At 37.4% G+C, this 22,688-nt stretch overlaps 1 long non-coding RNA gene across 4 annotated transcripts in view; it reads left to right on the top strand.

The window, feature by feature from the left end:
- Nucleotides 1-22,688, top strand: part of LOC107400817 (uncharacterized) — a 47,007-nt gene that overhangs the window by 6,613 nt on the left and 17,706 nt on the right. For 2 of the 4 annotated variants that reach the window (XR_013052380.1, XR_013052378.1), the window contains exons 2-3: nucleotides 12,442-12,661; nucleotides 21,936-22,616. This is a non-coding gene — a long non-coding RNA (uncharacterized LOC107400817). Of the gene's footprint in view, nucleotides 1-12,441; nucleotides 12,662-17,715; nucleotides 20,705-21,935; nucleotides 22,617-22,688 lie in introns of those variants that run through there. The other 2 variants (XR_006073537.2, XR_013052379.1) reach the window with 2 other exon arrangements.

Genomic DNA, 22,688 nt, shown 5'->3' with positions numbered 1-22,688 from the left:
GAATAGAGAGAATTTTGAAATTCAAGAGACTGCTTTGTAGCTCAGGCAGTCAGATTTGTTCTAATCTGGTCTTTTAAACTTATTTTTCTGCATTGTGTATTTACTTAATTACTTATTTTTAAAGTAGATATCTTTAACATATTTTAATTAAAATAGAATTGGCTCCCTTCCCCTCCCTTTCATTTTGCTAACTTTTCCAGGTACCCTTCTTCCAACCCTTCCCATGCCTTTCTACTCTCAAGCCTCCTTTTCTTTAAATATTATTGTTACATATATATGTATATATGAAGAAATACATAAATACAAGCTGGAGGCCATTCGTGTTGTGTGTGTGTGTATATGATTTCAGGGCTGACCAGTCTGTTCTAGACAAGCAGTGAGGGCTTCATGCCTGGAATGAGCCAAAGCGCCTCTCAGCAGTCATTAGCTGCCTGTCATTCTTAGTTGTATCTTTTCCAGCACAGGTCTCCAGTCCATTTCAAAAAGCAAAGGACCTAAAGAAATATAAAATGGGAGGAATTCCAAGGAGTTGTGTAGCACCGACCACAGTGAATGTGATCACAGAACAAGGATTCTATGTGCTCCTCATTAACCACATATTCACAGTTTACTAAGCTTTGAAACTCAGTGTACACTTAGGTACCCAATGAAAGATTCTTTAACTATGAAAGGAACCATGGTATAGGGAGAAGGTATTTGAAAAAAAAATCACTGTCTTAATTGCTCAGGCAATTAATTACAAGTGACCCTGGATACACTAGTGAAGGACAAAGAGGGAAACTCGTCTAATGAACCAGCTAGCATTGAAATTTGAGAAATATGACAAAGCCAGTGCTCCCAGAAAGCTATGTTTGTAAGTGACACAATCAGAATTTGAACCCAGATGCCTAGGTGTAGAGGCCTTTCACTACACCAAGTTGCCTCATGAAGTCAAGATTTCTTCTCTATGTACTGACATGGTTGTTGGATTAGAACTCAAAAGGCCATTTCCACCAACTGTTTAGGGATTGAATGATGAATAATAATATTAACAGTTTTTTTCTCTCTAGTTCCATATAATATATTGATGAAAGGTATAAGAATAGTGTGGTCTATGTTTATGGAATTTTGAATGTCGGGAAGCTCCTTTCTCAATGGCATAAATTCTGGATTTCATCTACCATTTGAATTTCCAAGTGAAGACAATTTTAAGGCTCTTGTAATTCAAAATATAGAGACTTCACTTAAAGAGCTGTGAGGTGTGCTACAAGGAGGGCCTGAACATGCTGAAAAGAGTGAAAGCAGGTGGTGTCTTCAATTCACAAAATCTTATAATCAAGAATAAATGAGTATTGTGTGAATTAAGAACCAGAAATATTGAGAAGTTAGGAAAATGTGCACTGAATGCCGAGAGGATGGAATACTATTTTATAGCCTATAGAAAGTAGCCTACAGAGAACTTCAAAACATTTTACATGTTACTGTCAACCCATAACTGGATCAGAAACAAAAACTGTGAGATGTGCAGTCACAAAAGATGTTTGTAGAAATATTTTTTAAATCGGTGGTGATAGTACAGTATTTGAATAATTGTGATTCATATATGGACATCTGCATGGACATTAAAAATAAGGTAAAAATGTGAACCATGGACAAACATTTAAAATAAATCACTTAGTTGGAAGATGTAAATTACTGATATATGATTGAAATATTGCTGTAAATATATGTATTATGTGAGTGTCAATGAATTTTTCAAAAGGCAGAGTACTTACTGCTAATGAGACTGTGAATAACTTTTTAAAATTCTTATTTATGAGGGTTGCTGTGGGATGTCCTGTATGCTGTAAATAAATGTTGCTATGATTGATTGATAAATAAAACGCTGATTGGCCAGTAGCCAGGCAGGAAGTATAGTATAGGTGGGACAAGAGAGAGGAGAAGGCTGGGGAGAAGAAGGCTGAGTCAGGAGACGCTGGCAGCCACCAGGAGAAGAAGCATGATGCAAGATACCGGTAAGCCACGAGCCATGTGGCAAGGTATAGAATTATAAAAATGGGTTAATTTAAGATAATAAGAACAGATAGCAAGAAGCCTGCCATGGCCATACAGTTTATAAGTAATATAAGTCTCTATGTGTTTACTCGGTGGATACAAGCTACAGAGGGGTTTGTAAATTTTCTAGAAAGAAGATATATTATTCTTATAATATTTATCTAAATACATATATTAACTGAAGTATTGTAATACACAGTAATAAATCTCCACTGAAAGCATACTATTCATCTGGGCATGGTGGCATATGCCTTTAATCCCAGCACTCAGGAGGCAGAGGCAGGAGATCTCTGTGAGTTAAAGGCCAGCCTGGTCTACAGAGCAAGTTCCAGGACAGCCAGAGCTACACAGAGAAACTCTGTTTCAAAAAAAAAAAAAAAAAGAAAAGAAAGAAAGAAAGGAAGGAAGGAAGAAAGAAAAGAGAAAGAAAGAAAGAAGAAAGGAAGGAAAACAAAAAAAGACATACTATTCAGTATTTCAATGCTAAACTAACTATCCTTTCAAACAATCAAAAACCTTACATAAAAATCAAGCATTCTTCATGTATACAGTGTTCTGTCTGCACATATCCCTGCATACCAGAAGAGGGAGCCAGATCTCATTACAGATGGTTGTGAGCCACCATGTGGTTGCTGGAAATTGAACTCAGGACTTTTGGAAGAGCATTCTTCATAATATGAACTTGCTAATATATGCCAAGTCAATGACCACCTCTGTCCTGTGAACCAGAAGTAAAAATTTGTTTTCTGACAGTTATTTTAATTATCTTTTCTAGGTTAAATCTGGAGACCTAGCTTTCAAAGAATATATGTATGTAAACTTAAACTTAAAAAAGCAAGATTCAGATAAATATTTATTCTATAAACACTTTCATTGTGATGTTACCCACACAGGCTTCTGAGAACTGTAAATGCAGTTTGTTTGTGAAGGATGTTTGTTCTAACATGTTGCATTTTTAGCACTTTTTTTTTTTTTTTTTTTTGGTTTTTCAAGACAGGGTTTCTCTGTGTAGCTTTGCGCCTTTCCTGGGACTCACTTGGTAGTCCAGGCTGGCCTCGAACTCACAGAGATCCGCCTGCCTCTGCCTCCCGAGTGCTGGGATTAAAGGCGTGCGCCACCACCGCCCGGCTTTTAGCACTTTTTTAAAAAAGCCAAATGCAACACAGTTAACCAACAATTGTACAATCATACATCATACTTAGAGAAAGACAGTATCACAAGACAAGGTTATTTTGAATTCTTTTTCCTTCAGACATTTTTTTTTTACATAGGAAGGATCTTTAAAACATATCAAAAAGCCTGTGCCTTAGCTCACTGCTGTATTAAGGCTTTAGATCATGCTAAAATGAGATATTCAAAAATTAATTTGTCAGCACAGAAGACATTACAATATCTACCTCACATTGATTCTTTGATATTCATTAACATATTTAATCCTCACAGGTATCTTGCAAAACAGATATGATTATCACATTTAGAGATAAGTCAAGACACAACAATCACATAGAAAAATAAAACCAGAATTTGAGCATGTCACTTTGACTCCAGGCCTTTATTCTATCTGTTCAATATGTACACTCAAATCCTGCTTTCAGGACTAGATTCTATGATGTGATGTATCTGATTTTTTTTCATGTCTTGCTGTCTTAGTCACTATTCTATTGGTGTGAAGAATCACCATGACCAAGGCAACTCTTACAAAGGAAAGTATTTAATTAGGGGCTTGCTTTCAGTTTCAAAAGCTTATAGTGCATTATCATCATAGTTGTAAACATAAGAACATGAAGGCAGGCATAGTGTTGGAGAAATATCTGGGGGGCTGACATCCTGATCCTCAGCTGGTAGGCAGAGAGAGAGAAAGAGAGCCTTGGCCAGGTGTGGGCTTTTGAAACCTCAAAGCCCACCCTCAATGAGACACTTCCTCCAACAAGGCCATGCCTGCTCCAACAAGGCCATACCTCCTAACCCTTCTAATCTTTTCAAACATTTCCACTCCTTGGTGACTAAGCATTCAAACATATGAGCCTATTAGAGCCATTTTTATTCAAATCACCACACTTATTAGAGCAACTTAGAACATCTATCTCCATACATATAACATTGTCTTCTATTTTTTTTTTTTTTTTTTATTTTTTTTTTTTTTTTTTTGGTTTTTCAAGACAGGGTTTCTCTGTGTAGCTTTGCGCCTTTCCTGGAGCTCACTTGGTAGCCCAGGCTGGCCTCGAACTCACAGAGATCCGCCTGGCTCTGCCTCCCGAGTGCTGGGATTAAAGGCGTGCGCCACCACCGCCCGGCTTAACATTGTCTTCTAAAGTTATTCAAAGTTGTAATTCTGAAAAAAATGCCTTAATTATTTGAGAAGACACCCCCAATATAAAGTTTCACATATTACCAACAGTTATGAATATGTAAATAACACTGTACTCCTTCCTAGCTTGTGACACAATATCACCATGCAGTGAATTTCAAAGGGAAACTCTAAGTCTCCAGATATACTTTTTTAATTCTTTACCCTAGTATTCTAATTATTCATGATTCATTCTGATCAATAAAAGTTGCTTTTATCTTGCTAATAAACTCAAAACTAAATTTTTCCTTATAAGTTGTATGTAACCGAGCCGGGCGGTGGTGGCGCACGCCTTTAATCCCAGCACTCGGGAGGCAGAGCCAGGCGGATCTCTGCGAGTTCGAGGCCAGCCTGGGCTACCAAGTGAGTTCCAGGAAAGGCGCAAAGCTACGCAGAGAAACCCTGTCTCGAAAAACCAAAAAAAAAAAAAAAAAAAAAAAAAAAAAAAAAAAAAAAAAAAAAAAGTTGTATGTAACCATAGCAACTGTCCTCAGTTACTGTTTTGCAGAGCCTCTGTGCTGCGGTGAGGTGATGAGTCGGGGAGAGCTGATGTCTACCTAATGTGACTGGAAGGTACCTCCTCAAGGCCTTCCACACTTAGCAGTCTCTAGGTAGTGTCTTTGTACTCACTCAAACAGCCACTTTAATCATCAAACTGCTTATCAGTACATTTCAGACAGGTTCTCAGTGAGGTTCCTTATAGAACCAAAATCAGCTTTCCCTTGATGCATTGACCTATCCACCAACAAGCTTTTTACTTTGTCGAATATTTGATACATTCTTCATCACACATGAGAATTTGGTTGACATCTAACTTAGTATAAATTGCCCCAAGTCCATCTCAGCATAGTTGAAGAAATGAGAAATTATAACTGTAGCACAGAAGGATAAACAGAAATGCCCGAAACCAATACTGCTGAAGAGCCACCAGTCCAATGTGTTGACATGACCTCATCTGCTACAAACGAGACTGAACTGTTCATTAAATGTCTTTCCGTTCATTAAGTGACTACTCCTATTTGAAGTGCTTCTAAAGACTTATTCCCATATTTGTCTTTCTGAGTCTGGGTTACCTCACTCAGAATGATTTTTTCTAGATCCATCCATTTGCATACAAACCTCATGATGTCATTGTTTTTCTCTGCTGAGTAGTTTTCCATTGTGTATATGTGCCACAATTTATTTATCCATTCTTCAGTTGAAGGGCATCTAGGTTGTTTTCAGGTTTTGGCTATTACAAACAATGCTGATATGAACATAACCAAGCAAGTGTTCTTGTGGTATGATTGAGCATTTCTTGGGTATATGCCCAAGAGTGGTATAGCTGGATCTTGGGGGAGATTGATTCCCAGTTTTCTAAGAAAGCGCCATATTGATTTCCAAAGTGGTTATACAAGCTTGCATTCCCACCAGCAGTGGAGGAGAGTTCCCCTAGTTCCACATCCTCTCCAGCATAAAGTGTCTTCAGTGTTTTTGATCTTAGCCATTCTGACAGGTGTAAGGTGGTATCTCAGAGTTGTTTTGATTTGCATTTCCCTGATGATTAGGGATGTTGAGCAATAGGAGAAATGGCTGAGATCTACACTAACAACCTGGACGTGAGTGGGAGTAATGAAGGGTGAGGGTTGAGAGAAAGAGAGCCTGTGAGAGTGGGAGATCCCATCTGGATCAAGAACAGAGAGGGAGAACAAGGAATAGGAGACCATGGTAAATGGAGACCACATGAGAAAAGGAAGAAACAAAGTGCTAGAGAGGCCCACAGAAATCCACAAAGATACCCCCACAATAGACTGCTGGCAATGGTCGAGAGACAGCCCTAACTGACCTACTCTGGTGATGGGATGGCCAAACACCCTAATAGTCATGCCAGAAATCCAAGGACTGAGGAATCTGGATGCAGAGATCCACAGCTAGGCCCCGGGTGGAGCACCGGGAGTCTAATTAGTGAGAAAGAGGAGGGTTTATATGAGCGAGAATTGTTGAGACCAAGGTTGGATAAAGCACAGGGACAAATAGCCAAATGAATGGAAACACATGAACTATGAACCAAAGGCTTAGGGGCCCCCAACTGGATCAGGCCCTCTGAAAAGGTGAGACAGTTGATTGGCTTGATCTGTTTGGGAGGCATCCAGGCAGTGGTACCGGGTCCTGTGCTCTTTGCATGAGTTGGCTATTTGAAACCTGGGGCTTATGCAGGGACACTTGGCTCAGTCTGGGAGGAGGGGACTGGATCTGCCTGGACTGTGTCTACCAGGTCGATCTCAGTCCTCAGGGGAGGCTTTGCCCTGGAGGAGGTGGGAATGGGGAGGGCTGGGGGGAAGGGGAGGGGGCAGGAGGGGGAGAACAAGGGAATCTGTGGCTAATATGTAGAACTGAATGGTATTGTAAAATAAAATAAAAGGAAAAGAAAAAAAAGACTTATTCCCAAAACATCAACACAAACAGTAACTATCACCTTTCTACTCTTACCTTGGGTCAAAATTAGAGATTCAACTCAAAGATTTTTCTAAGTATTAAGTAATAATTAACTTTTTCCTTATCTTTTCTAAATTGCTTACACCAAAGTCCAAGTAAATGCTGTATAAGTTTTAAATTTCTCTACTTTTGCCCAACATCAAGAAGATATATACATATATATATATGGATATATATACATATATATGGAGATATATATATATATATATATATATATATATATATATAGAGAGAGAGAGAGAGAGAGAGAGAGAGAGAGAGAGAGAAAGAAAGGAAGACTTTAATGATGAGCTGTAAACTTTGAACTCCAAGGAGTAGCAACCTAGATTGAGGTAATAGTCCAGTTCCTCATGGGTTTGTGCCAGGAGAGAGGGCAGCAATGCAAGGCAGGAGTATGGAAGAAAATAACAGGAATGACAACCATGGATGGACTTGATACCCAGGTGTCTAATGGGCTCCTGAGAGAGGAAGAATCCTGACACTAGACAACATGTGGACATGTAGTTTTCTTTTAATTTAACTTGGTGAAAAAAGTGGCATGTAACTATCTACAGCCATTCCTTCTTTATGCCTTTCTGTATTATATAAGTTATCTTTAAAGGATATGTATTACTATGTTTAAAATAAATTTTATAGCCATTAGAATAATATTAAGCATATCCATGAAGTGATTTAGTCACAAACTCCTAGTTTAAATTATTTTCAGGCTAAAAACAATCATATAATGATATCAGGGGTGGGGTGTGTGTGTGTGTATCTGTGTCTTATTTTTTTCTTTGGGTCTTTATTTCTGAAGAAAGCTGTATCACATGAAACTCCCATAGGTAAATTTGTTTGCCTTCTTATGTTGATCTGTCTCTTGCTATAAGTCCCCAGGCATGGCACCCAAGATAGAAAATAAAGTGCATCTTTTCTTTTCACCTGTAGTGCGGGCATGCTGTACACCAAGCTGTAGCAACCTCACTCTCTTGACTCTCATTTGTGATCTTGACCAGATCTAACCTAGGACACAGGCATAAATGGGTGCTGAAAAATAAGATCAGGATATGAACACACAGTTACAGTTGCAAAGCAACATGCTAACAACAGTGCAGCTGCAGGATTTTGTTTTGCATGAAGCACTACAGCACTAGGTATTTACGAACCTTCCCTGAAAACCACACAGCCTGAGTCTGCACCAGCCCTGCTTTGCTCTTTGCTGAGCTCTTGCACCCTTTCATTCACAGGAGCTATATTTTAGTCCATTAAAAGCCAAACATTTAGCCTTACATGGGAAATAAGCACAATCACACAGACATGCTGAGTCTGTATATGGACTATGTTTCAAATAACACAACCAATTTTATCCTAACTTGCTGTGGAATATTATTTTATGGTGTGCTACATTTGCTTATGCTGTGGAACATTTGTTTAATGATGCAAAGGTGTGTTGCATTCTTTTATATTACACTTGTTTAACTGTGAAGCTGTGTTACTGTGCTTGTCTAAAATATTTGACTGGTCTAATAAAGAGCTAAATAGCCAATAGCAAGGCAGAAGAAAGGACAGGCGGGGCTGGCAGGCACAGACAATAAATAGAAGGAGAAAAAGAGCAAAGCCAAGCAAAGGCCAGGAATTCATAAGAAAAAGTCTTCACATGTGATTATTTGGGAGCTGGGTGATGGGATCCCCAAAGAACCAAAGAGTAAAAACAACCAACTATGCTAACAAATTATTTATATTAACCTCTTTTATGCAGAATAACAAAATGTGTGAGTGGTAACAAAATGTGTGAATTAATCAGAAGGAAAATATAATTCTATTATCATCAAAGGAATAAAAGGGCACCTTCCACAATACATGAGATGGAACTATCCTCAGTTGGGGTTGCTTCTTCTACTAATATTCTGCTCTCAGAATGGTGCTGAATCATGTGCAGTACCCTTAGAAAATCAGCTGAAAGTATAGATGCTGGCCTACATGCACTCTAAGTCCAGAGGGGAATAATAAGACCTCAACCCTACCTCTATGTAGTCCCAATAGAACACTGAAAAAACTTCAACTTTTAAAGACAGTTAAAAATAAAATCCATCCTATCACCTAATCCCAAATGTGAAAAATCTCAGTGCAAGAAACATAAAAACTCAAGGCCACACAGCTCCTGAAAAAGTTATCAATTGCATAGTACTTGGTTCCAATGAGAGTGGACTGGATGAAATAACAGATACAGAATTTAAAAGAATTATTATAAGGCATTTCAGCAAACTCAAAAAGGACTAACCTTTTGAATAAAGTCATAGACAAAATGAATAAGCAGCTGAATGAAATAAAGATGTCAACACAATATATGAAAAAGGAAGCTAGTCAACATGTAGAAATACTGAAAAAGTAACAAATTTAAAATGAAAACCTCAGCCCACCAGTTAAAAATCTCAGTAGAAAAAAAAATGGATCTGTAGGAAGGTGGACTATCAGGGCCTGAAGATAAGTATTTGGGAATTAAATTGTTCTCACAACATAGATACAGTAATGATAAAGTATGAACAGAACATACAGTATTTACAGGACACCAATATAAAACCAAGTATATGAACGATGGGCACATAAAAAGACAAAAAGTACAAGATAAAAAAAGTATATTCAATAAAACAAAAGCAAAATAAAAATGAAAATCTAGAGAGAGAGAGATAGCTATGCAGATACATTTAGAATGGCAAACAGATAAGACCAGGGGAAAATATATATATAGAACAAAGAAAGTACTTTGGAAGTCACCAGACAATATTACTGCCAAAGCACAAAAAAGCAAACCCATTAGAATAATAGCAGATTTCTCAACTGAAACTATGAAAGAAGAGCATGAAGTGACGTATTTCAAGCTTTGAACACAGTAACTACCAAACAGGATTACTATATATACCAAAACTATCCATTATAATTGAAGGACAAAGAAAAACCTTGAGGTAAACAAAAACTAAAAGAATTTATGACCACGATGTGAGCACTATCAAAAATACAAGAAGAATCCTACATACTAAAGAGGAAAATAAATATACCCATGAGGCTATGAGAAATAATAAACTGTACTATAATACTCTATATGCAGACCAGTATTAGAAAAATATCAAACACTACAAAAAACAGTAAAATGTTAGGAATTAGTAGCTAACTATTGATAATAACTTCAAATGTTAAAATGACCTTAATACCCAATCAAATGTCATAGACTAGCAGGTTGGGAAATAGGATCTATGTATTTGTTACAAACAAGAAACAAAGATCATTTACAAGGACAAAAACTACCTTGGATTGAAAGGATAGAAAAGGACACTCCAAGGAAATGGAAGTAAAAAAAAAAAAAAAAACAGACAATAATAACAAGAACAACAACCAAGATGTAGCCACATTAGTAAAGGAAAAGTTAGACTTCAAATCAAAATTAGAAGATACATATAAAATCAGTTTGTAATGATTTGGAACATTAATAAACCAAATTTCATTTAAAAAAAATCGAGACAAACAAAAGCATTACTGTAAGTAAAGGTGCACACTCACAACACTGTAATAGTTGGTGACATGAATATCCCACTTTCACCAATACATGGGTCATCTAGACAAAAAAATCAGCAAAGAAGTATCTGAGTTAAATAGCATTATAAATCCAGTGGACTTAACAGATATGGATAGATGATATAGATAGATGATAGACATAGATAGATGATAGATGATAGGTACATAGATAGATAATCTGTTAAAATATCTACATTTTAAAAATTAGAGAGATCCCAAATGAAATTTTTAACCATACATCTCAGTCTCCTAGAAAAACAAGAACAAGCCCAACCCAAAATCAGGAGATAGAGAGAAAGATCAGGGCAGAAATCAACGTAGATAACAATACAAAGAACCAATGACTCAAGTAATAAGGTCTGTGAAATGATAGACTAAATTGAAAACCCTTAGGTAAATTGACTACAACAGAGAGAAGTGCTGAATTAATGAAAGTAGGCATGAAAAGGGATACATTTCAAAAGATATCAACTTCAGGTTTCTAAGAAATCATCTGAAAATCTATATTAAATTTATTTAATATATTAATATATTATATATTAATATATTAATATTTAATATATTTAATATATTAAATATGTTAAATATTTTATCTTTATATATATCTTTAATATATTAGTATTTAATATATTAAATCTATAGATTAAAATCAAAACTTCAAGAATGATCCTTATCTATAAATTCTACCACTCCATCTATCATCAACTCACATTATGACGGTGAAAAAAATAAACTTCAATGTAAAGCTAAATACACATACTAAAAACAGACTTCAGAGGAAAGCACTGGACTCAGACAACTTTTTATTGTGATCAAAACTCATGAGTAAAAATGTTAAACTTCCTTTATAAGAGTAATCTCTATGATTCCTCACATAAATAATAACCAAAATATTTTCTCTTCAGGCCCTGGGTTGCATTGAAAAGGAGATTGTCTTGTCAGCCATGCTCAAGAGAGAAGGCATGCTGACACACAGGAAAATATAGCTAATGCATTTGGGAAAACAGAAAAAATTAAAAACCTAATAAACATTTTCTATAAGAAAATGTATGAAGCCTAACACAGCAACCAGTCATATCTGAGAGGGAAAATTTTCCCTACAAACAGAAAGACACAAAGACAATACACACACATACAAACATACACATACAACACACACCCACCTTCACTCTTTTCACCAGCAGTTCACATTAACAAATAGATGACAATCTAGAGAAAACCAGATCTGCTACTAGTTTGCTCATAAATGCAGCGTAAAGTCTACCTGTCCCACAAAACTGGAGAATTCTAAGGGCTCTAAGATCCAAGAACATCATCACATACACAACTGGCAGAGTATCTAAATGTTAATCTCATCACAAAAAGATGCACATTTCAGTCCAGCTGAATTAGACATGCAACGCTTCTCTATTCAGTCATCCAAGATAAATGGGCTCATTTATAAAGATATTTACCATTTAAAAGATATTTGAAGGCTGATAAGCTTAAATTGTGTTAGAACATGTCCTGTCAAACAACTGAGCAAATCTACGACATATTTTTGACCAGGTAGAGGGTTCATCAGCATTCTCTAGCATGCTGGGAAACCCCAATCCAAGACTTTACCACCTAGCAAAGCATTTATCCTTCTCTGGAAACCATACGCAAGCCCCAGAGAGCAAAGTTGCTCTTGAACATCACTTCCTAGAGGTTTTTCTAACCAATTCTTTGGGGCCAGCAGCTTCAGATCCAGGGCTGCGAGCTGTAACAACCACCATCGACAAGGACCAAGGTGCCTTACAAGTTCCATCCACCTATGCGAAGATGCAGAGTGTGCAACTCCTATGGAAAGGTCCTGATAAGCTGAGACCCTCACAGGGACTACAAACCCAGTAATGATCCAGATAATTGAGCAGGGACTGTAGTATCAGAGGGTGCAGCCTGCTGGGACTTCTTCCTGCCTAATGCCACCACTCACTGCTGCCAGACAATAAGGAAAACGAAGACTGGAAACCATCATTTGCAGTGCTCATGAACCACCCATTATGTCTGTCCAGGTAGAGCAGAAGATCCCTCAGCACACTGACTGGTGACATCCCTGCAACGTCATTGTCCCTGAGGTTCTCCAAGAACACCGCCTCCCCCATCTCAGCTGTAACAAAAATAATGTCTTCAAAAGGTTGACAGCCCACAGAAAATTAAAGTCTATCTGCTGCACAGCACAAAAACTGGCAGAAGAATAATTCACAAGCTGGTGAGATGCTTCAGTGGGCAAAGGTATGTGCACCAAATCTGAAGACCTGAGTGTGAGCCACATAATCCACATGGCAGAAGGAGAAAAGAGTGACTCCTGCAAGTTGTCCTTCATAAGCACGCCCTATGTGCATTGCATACTCTCTCTCTCTCTCTCTCTCTCTCTCTCTCACACACACACACACACACACACACACACACACACACAATATTAAAAAACACAAAATGAATAACATTCAGTGGTAAAAATATCTCAGTGAAGAAATACAAGTGTTAAACATGAATCTTGGATTTGTAGAGATTTTGAAGTAACTTCAAAAGACAAGTTGTCTGTCCCATAATGTACTAGATTGTGCATACATTCTGTACACATGCTGTAGAGGATACCTTCCAACTATAAAAATCCTAATTGTAGTGGATTGGAGGAAAAACAGCCCCTAGAGGAATCCTGGAGGAAAATGCGTCTATATGATCATCAAAGGCAGTTAGTCATCCCCAGGTATTTTTAATTACAGCATCACATATACCTGTATATCTTTCTGTCTGTGCTTCAAAGTCCTGGTTCCTATTGCTTTAACTGTCTCAGCAACTATACAGGTTTGCTTGTAGATGGAAAAGAGCTACACGGACACTACTTTCCACTTAATACATCTTAATGAAATACCGCATCTCTGTTCTTCTCCACAGACATAACATGGTATAACAGAATCAGAGCACATGGTCCTCCTCTTTCTGCACCATGTGTGTAACTCTTTCTAACTAATCCCATATTCCTTCTTTCATAAATGCAGGAGCCACTTTGTAGCCAAGCTGTCATAAATTATTTGCCTAGTGCCCATATTTCATATAAAAATGTAGAATGCATTGCAAAGTGATTTAAGTTCATAAGAGCAAAAAGAAACAAGTTACAGAATCACTAAAAAAAGAAAACAAACTGTTACACGGAAAGAACTAACTTCACCACAAGTCTGTAAAAACTCCTCATATGCATGTCATTAATTAATTAGAAATGAATCAATATTCATATTTATTAAGAAGATGCCTGGATGAACTCACAAAGTGATCATCCTAGTATCCCTTTTCCTAAAAGTCTTTTCTTATCTGATACATCTACAAGGCTCAGGGATTATGGCAGAAGAGGGAGTGGGAAGAGTGAGAGTCAGAGGACTAAGATGTTTGCTATGAGATCCTCTCCTAGAAAGGTCAGAGAAGCTACCACAGGAAGGCTCCCTAACATGGCTGCCTAGATATGACCTGAACAAGGACAACATCAATAGACATGCTAACATGAAAGGGTTATAATAAACATAACATGGTTATGAGGCCTCAACCTTGGATAAAGAATTATAGGCCACTAGGAAATGCCGAGAGCAGGAGAAATATTTGCCAGGGAAGAGTGTCCCCAACTGGTTATTCAGTATTAAAAGGTCAGAATTGAAATTATATACACACAAGTAACATTATAAGGACTGAGCAAGTTGTTACTTATGTATTTATAAATATATATAAAAATTCAAAGAAACAGACACCATGACTTTTAGAGACAGCAAGGTGAGGTGCATGAGTAGGGTTGGAGGGAGTTTTGAAAGTGAAGAGAGAAAGTGCTGTTACTATAATCTACTTTCAAAAATTTTTAAAAAATGATGTTTATACACAAAAAATGTACACTGCATAAAACTTTAAATGAAAAATAGATAAATAAAAATAAGAACATTATAGGAATGTCTTTTCCTCTCAAATGGTTGCACACTGGATATTGTTTCATAAATGTGTTGAACATGCTACTTAGAAAATAAAAACATCAAGCCAATGTTTTCCTGGACTTTAAATCCCTGAACACAGTTGGTTCTGGGGCTCAATACCCTGACTCAGCATCATATGGTTTCCATTTGACCCATTTTACAGCACATCCTCACATCAGCTAAGGAAATGTTCATTCTTAGTATTTTTGATTTTTAGTTTTCTTCCAGCTGCTCTTATATGATATAAATTCTTCAAAGTAAAATTTGGAATGCTTTGCCAGGTTCCTTACAATATTCACACGAAATGAAGGGTTTTTTTTTTTTATTATTGGTGTCATAATGCATATAGGACAAACGTAAACAGAACCGACTTCTTTTAAAACTTAATCTTATTTTTCAAGGTACATCTGTCTGTTTTTTCAAATCTTTCTATGATACTATCATGTAGAGTTTTATAATTTCCTTTATCAAGTTTCTGACTATTCCCAAAGGCTATTTCTAAGTTTAGATTCCAAGACATTGCAGATTAAATCATATTTCTATAAAAGGAAAGAGTCAGAGAACGAGGAAGACTTCAGGGGCCAGCCATCTAGCTACACAGTCAGCCACAGATTAAGAGTAAGATTTACAGAAGTAAGAGAATGGGAAAAGCCCAGAGGCAGAAGGTACATGGGATAATTCAAAGTTAAAGAAAGCTAGCAAGAAACAAGCCAAACTAAGGCCAGGCATTTATAAGTAAGAATAAGCCTCCATGTGTGATTTACTCGGGAGCTGGGTGGCAGCCCCCCCCCCAAAAAAAAAAAACAGCAAAAACGAACAACAAAGGTGAGAACAACGGGTACTCTTAACCACTGAGTCATTACTTCAGCTCTTCTGCTAATTTTAAGTGGCGGCCAAAGCAAGGAGTTCAGTAGACTGACCAAGCACTCGCTGCCTTCAAAGCCCTTCTACTGTTGTCTACCTCCCTTAAAAGCACACAGTTCCCCTAGAAGAACTGCCCCAAGCAGCCACTCTTTCCTAGTAATTCACAAATATCAAATGTTGCAATTCAAATCTCAGAAAAAGGAAAACATCTCATGTGATACTTCTCCCCACTTTCCCCTACCAGGTTCGCAGCATATGATTAACAATGCACACGAACTTGGCTGAAGGAGTCTGGGTTTAGATAATGACTGACATCCATTAAACTCTCCTTTGATGCTTGATGTTCCACTGACGGAACACCCAGCAGATTCCTTTTACAGAAATATGAATTGATCTGCAGTGTCCCGGAACATGTTTTTCCAGCTATCTGGCTTCGAGCTTATGCTAATTGCCAGGCATTATATCACAACTTCTGTAGCACATATTAACATTAAAATCTATCTGCCCCTACAAGAGTTACCAAGGATGAATTAGAGAGATTCCTGTAGTATTCTCTGCAAGTACTAATTAAATGTTTGTTTTCTTTTTAACCCTTGTTGTGCTGAATTTCACTTTTCTTATGACTTATTGCTCCCGTACTACTTATAATTTTGCAACCTTACAGTATTTATAACATCCCAATATGACCTATATCCTTGCAAACAGTAAAGTGAAAGTAATATTTTGAGCTCCACATACTATGCTGAATTAATTGCTTTGGGTGCAGTTTCTCGGGAAAAAAAATTAATTCTTAACAACATAAATGTCTCCAGATACTTATATAAGTGCCCAGTAAATAAACTTGTTTGCTACTTATTTGGCTGATAATAATCAAGGTATTCCTCTTAATTATTTTCATCTTAATTCTTATCCTTAAATTTCCAATTTAACAATGAAATTTACTGCTAATCAAGAAATACAAGAAGAAGTAGAGGGATGCCTCAATAATTAAATATGCTTGCTGCTTTTGCAAAATACCTGGGTTTGGTCCCCAGAACCCACATGAAGCTCATAACTATCAGTAACTCCAGTTCCAGGGAAGCTAATGACCTCTTCAGGCCTCTGTGAGCACCAGGCATGTATGTGGTTTATATACATAATGCAAGCAAACACTCATTCACATTAAATAAACAAACAAATAAATAAATATATTTTTAAAAGAAGTACAAGAAATTTGGCATAATTTTTTAACCATGAAAAGGTCAATATGTTTTAACTAGCATCATATTACTCAAATAAAGCAAGCTAAGCTTCTATAGAGCTCTGTCAAAAATATTTTGAAAATTCATTTGTTCTTTTATTGCAGCTATTTTTGCCAATATGCTGCTTTGAATAATAATGACCCCTACAGGCTCAGATATTTAAATGCTTAGTGGGTGGCACTATTTGAAAGGATTAGGAGGCATGGTCTTGTTGGGGTAGATGTGGCCTTGTTGGAGGAAGTGTGTCACTGAGGGTAGGCTTTGAGGTAAGCTCAAGCCAGGATCAGTAGCTCTCTCTTCCTACTACCTGTGGATCAAGATGTAGAACTCTCAATTACTTCTCCTACACCATGTCTGCCTGCATTCTGCCTTCTTCCTACCATGATGATAATGGACTAAACTTCTGAACCTGCAAGCAAGCCCTAGCTAAATGTTTACCTTGATAAGAGTTGCCCTGGTCATGATGTCTCTTCACAGTAATAGAACATTGACTAAGACATCTAACTATAACAAATAATTAGTCATGTCTTTCACTTTCTCAGTGACTGCAAAGCAAATTCAAACCCAGGACCTGAGGATTTAACATTTCCCCTGAAAATGGGTTTATTCACATCATCTTTCCCTGCCATCACTAGCTGCTGTGATGGCTAAACCTGTTCTTTACAGTCACAGGCTCGAATTCTTTAAGTTTCACATGTTCATTGGTAGTGACTGAAAGGACCAGTATTTGCACAAGACACCCTAAGACCAAGTTCTCAGCACAAAGGAGATTTATTTGCCCCAGGGGGACAGAGGGCAGGACATAAGAGTCTAAGACATGAGATAGAGGATGAGGGAGAAGGGGAAAGGAAGAAGGGAGATGGGAAGGGATATTTGTCCCAGAAGGAGAAAGAACTGCCTCTGGATAGAGAGGAGACAGGTGTGGCCCATAGGCAAATGGCAGTTTATAAAAGTAAAAGGGGAACCCTGTGTTAGGATGAGGTGTTTAATTTTTTTGTGTATTTGGTTTTTGGTTTTTGAGACAGGGTCTCTAATCTCAATTCTTTGATTCTATTTTGATTCTTTAAACTTTTCTTAAGGTATAAATTTTATGTCAAAATTCATAAGATTAATATATATATATTTTAAACTTTTGTTATGATATTAATGGTCATATAGAGTAATAATTAATAATAGAAAAAAGGCTTCATTTAGCTACCTATACATGTTTTTCTATTCAAGTCTCTATCAGTTTTCTGCAGGGAATCATGACCAAGCCTAACAGCGAATTTGAAGTCTCCAGAAAGATGATGGGTCCCCACAATGACGATTCCACATGGACAATAATAATACCAATAAACTGACAAACATCACTCAAAGATCATCTTTGGACTACAAACTGCTCAGAACAATTTTGAGATGGCTAGCTGAGATGATCCAGCTTCACAGACTACTTAAACAAAGACTTGAGATAAGCCCTGCACTTGGGCATTATGCAGAAACTGGACAACAAATGATATAGCTACCTTTCCTAGGACTTGACAATTAACCCAAAATTTTTCTTTTCAGGATCCCCTAAAGATGCCTCACCCACAAACAGCAGGAAGCAATTTTAAGAACATGACACCCACATTCCCATGGGGTGGGATGGTGTGGTGGTATTGTGTTCCCCAAAATATTGTGTACCTTAATAAACTTATCTGGGGTCAGAGAACAGAAAAGCCACTAGTTAGGCAGTGATACACACGCCTTTAATCCTAGCATTCCAGAGGCAGAAATCCATCTGGGATCTCTGTGAGTTCAAGGCCACATTGGAAACAGCCAGGCATGGTGACTCACGCCTTTAATCACAGAAAGTGAGCCTTTAATCCTAACGAGTGATGGTAGAAAGCAGAAAGGTATATAAGGCGTGAGGACCAGAAACTAGAAGCATGTGGCTGGTTAAGCATTCGGCTGGTTAAGCTTCAGGCTTCCGAGCAGCAGTTCAGCTGAGAGCCATTGGGATGAGGACACAGAAGCTTCCAGTCTGAGGAAACAAGAACAGCTGAGCAGTTGACCAGGTGAGGTTAGCTGTATCTTGTTCTCTGATCTCCAGTTCATCCCAATACCTGGTTCCAGGTTTGATTTTATCAATAAGAACTTTTAAGATTCCTGCTACAGGATGGGACAGGTAGTTTTTGGTCTTTCAATGGGTTTTGGGTTTGGAATAATTTTCATTGTTTAGGATGATTGGTTACAAGTTGTTGTTGTTAATGGTCAGGAATGGGAATAAACAAAGGAGATTAGATTTAAGGTTCTTGTTTTTTAAAACAAGGAAGAAAAGAAAAGAAAAGAAGAAAAAAAAGAAAAGAAAAGAAAAGAGGGTATAAATAAAGAGGTATATTATTGAATCTACTCTGAAAAAATATAGAGAAATGATAGAATAAAGGGTAGATTATTGAATCTACTCTGAAAAAAAGAGAAGATATAGATATAATATAGATTAAACGGTAGATCATTGAATCTACTTTTTAAAGACAACTACTAGTTTTAAATACTTTACATTGGATTGGATTTTTACATATTGTATACAAATTATATATATTGAGATTGATATTGTTAGAAAATGCTATATGTATATTTCTAAACTTGTTCAGGATATTGTACTTATATAGTTCATTTAACAATGTAATGCAATTTGCTAATCCTTGAATGTTATTACCAACTATTAATATATAAGGAAATGAAAATTAGTAGTTATACATAACAATTGAATTTGTAGTCACATTAGGTGTTTTCAAGGTTAATCAGAGATATATTTTAGATAGGTCATCTTCAAACCCTTTGGAGATCTACAGAATATGGCATTTAAAATGTTTTAATAACTTATAATTTTTTCTTTTTTTATTACTATGAGACATATCAGCTCCTGGCAGTACCAATCTACTTCAGAGAAGATATGAACATTGAAGAAACTGCATATGGAGTTAACTTTCACTGTGACAAAAGTTAGCCACTAGGCAACAAAGTGCCCTAGCATCGACTGCTGACAGTATGCTACCCAAAATGGACAAACAGGACAGACAGACAGACAGACAGACACACACACACACACACACACACACACACACACACACACACACACACACACAAAGGACTACTGATCCTTGCCAAAACAAGAGTAGATGCAGCTTTAGCAACAAGTGTCCTCTGAGGGAGACCAGGATAATATGGCACCATTGCTGAAGTGGCTTTGCCATCCGGAAAAGGTACAGTGCCCCTTTCTTCAAAGGCAGCTGAACAGGCAGTGGACTGATGGCTTCTGGGGTGCAGTGGAGCAGTAGCTGAAACAGTTATTCTTGAAGGAGTTATTAGGTTGACAGAGTCTAACCTCTCAGTATTAGAGACTGGCATTTAATAAAAGAGATGAAACCACCCACAAGCAGAGAAGAATGGGATGTGGAGAAGAATGGGACACTGAGATGAAGCCATCCACAAGCCAAGAAGAATAGACAGCCAAATTCTAAAAATACCAGCAATTTCCAAAATTTAAAATCCTGAATCATGACAGGAAATTGGTGGAATTCAGGTTTATCTGGTAAATGGAATACTCACACCAAATGTGAGGTTGAACTGTAGGCCTTGTGTACATCTTACCTCACAAATGAGTCTGTCAGATACATTAAGCCTATAGGCTGAAGATGATGCCCCATCATTGTGGAGAAACCTCAGGTGACTGTTCAGGCAGCTGGCTGTTTCTGTCAACTCACATTTTTTGGAAGTCGCTTGTTTGCACTTCCTGTTTTACTAGGTAATATTATTTCCTTCTTGGGTCTCTGAGGAAGTTTGAAGATTATATAGTTGTAGTTACAGTCTTCCTTGTTAAGAAATTCAAAAAAGAAACTCACTAAGGAGGTATAAAATGGGAGTTGGGGATTTAGCTCAGTGGTAGAGCGCTTGCCTAGCAAGTGCAAGGTCCTGGGTTCAGTCCTCAGCTCTGGGGAAAAAAAGGAGGTATAAAATGTAAAAGTTTGAAAGATATCATAGGATAGTTTTCTGTTGATAATACAAGTTAGGATAAACAATGAATTAGGTACATTTTGGACTCACCAAAATAGGATAGATAATGGAATATTTTCTCTAAATTTGTCAAATGAAAATGGACTAGACATTGCTGATGTATTTATTGCTTTTATATATTATATATAGTTATTGTACTTATTGTATATAGTTTGTCTTATATTAGTTATAACTTTTTTATTTTTATTAAACAAAAAAGGGGAAATGCGGTGATGTTTTATTTGTGCTGAAATGTGGTGATATTTTATTTGCATGTTAATAAATAAAGCATGCCTGGAGATCAAGGGGGAAAAGGCCAGCCATTTTTAAATAAACATAGAAGACAAGCAGTGGTAGCACATGCCCTTAATCCAGTCACGGGGTGGGCAGGGTCTTTGTGTGTTCAAGGACACACTAGGGAACAGCTAAGAGTGGTAACACATGCCTTTAATCCCAGTACCAACCATATGGACCTGGAGGTCTGTACAGACAGGCAGTGACAAGGAAATGAGGTAGCTGGGCTAAGAGCCAATGAGAGGGCAGAACAGCAAGGCAATAAAGGCATGGGTAAGACAGGAAGTAACTCACCTTTTGATAGCTGCAGAGCTGGAGAGGTAAGGTTGGTGGCTATCACTATTTCCCTGATCTCTAAGGCTTTCACCCCTATATTTGGTTCTGTGTTTCTTATTTAATAAGACTGTTTAGAAATTTGGCTACACTGTGTAGCCCTGGTTGTACTGAAACTTTCCCTGTAGACCAGGCTATCCTCAAACGCACAGAGATCCACCTGCCTCTGCCTCCTGAACCTGGGATTAAAAGTTGTACACTACTACTGACAGGCTCAAATTGGTTAATTTTGATTAGACAGGTTAATTAGGGCAGCCACAAGGAGGGTTTGATTGCTGGACTTCACTACTTTGATAGCTGGATCTTGGCAGTCAGTCCCAAGGAGAGGAAGTGGACAAATAAGTGAATAGACCTTGGTGGCTAGCTTTAAAAACATAATCTAATAGTTTTTAGCAAGGCAGAGGGAATGGGAGAAGGGTAAGGCCTATGAGCGTCATGTTTGCCATGCTCAGGCCTGTTAAAGCCCCTTCAGTGACAGTATGGCTATCTCCAACATATGTTTACTAAAGCAACCATTGATCAAGGACATGAATGATTGTTTATAGTTCTGCCTTGTATGGCTACAGTTTTCAGTTAATTTGAAAAGTTTTATTTGTAATATCATCCTAAGTAGAAACATAAGAAAAGCTGTCATAACTATCAGCATCCTAGGCTCATATTTTAATTTAAAAACGTCTAAAATAGCACTGCCCCAAATCCTATATGTAGCTTCTGTGCTTTCCAAAAGACATATGAGATATTGGACAAATTAAAGCAAGGGATTGTATAAATTATGTAGTTAAGTCTTTTACTATTCATTTTTTCCAGATCTATAGAAAATAAAGACTAGAGAAGAAAGGTAATCATCAATATCACCCAGCTATGAACCTGCAACCTACAACAGTGGCCTGCCTGAAAATACACTTACACAATAGTGGCACAAATGTAATGGTAGTAACCAACACTTTCTGATTGAATTTAAGGCCCAGTACATGACAAAATTCATATCTGGCACTGCTAGCATGGCCAGGAAACTGAGACTAGAGTGGTCAGGGGGTTAGGGGACAATCTACTATTCTTATTCTACTAAAGAATCATAGCAATAAAATGATTTCCAAGTTCATGCTGCTATGCCTATAGATCAATGTTTCATTCAACCCACCTCAGAGAAGCTGCTTCTTGAAGTAGATGAGAATTAATATAGATACCCACAACTGGACAGTGTGCTGAGAATGAGAAACTTTGGAGCACTTAGTCCTAAATGGGATGTCTTAATAAAACCCCTCCCTCGAAGCTCAGGGATTTATACAGAAGAGGAGGCCAAAAAATTATAAGAGCCAGAGGTGATGGATGACTCCAAGGAATAGTGTCTTCTAGACACTATAGGACTGTTGCTAATATGAACTCACAGAGACTGTTTCAGCATGCACAAGACTTTCACAGGTTCAAGCCAGATGGGGTCCCATCTCTAAGAAGAGGAAGTGGACACAGTCCTACACCTAACAGAAGGTATTGATATCCCCCTGGGAAAGGGAAAAATCTGTTTTATCAATGGGGTCTTACTGAATTTATCAAGCATAC

The sequence above is a fragment of the Peromyscus maniculatus genome, chromosome 6 (genome assembly GCF_049852395.1).
Source record: "Peromyscus maniculatus bairdii isolate BWxNUB_F1_BW_parent chromosome 6, HU_Pman_BW_mat_3.1, whole genome shotgun sequence".
Classification (NCBI taxonomy): Eukaryota; Metazoa; Chordata; class Mammalia; order Rodentia; family Cricetidae; genus Peromyscus; species Peromyscus maniculatus.
This window is presented reverse-complemented; position numbering and strand designations above follow the sequence as displayed.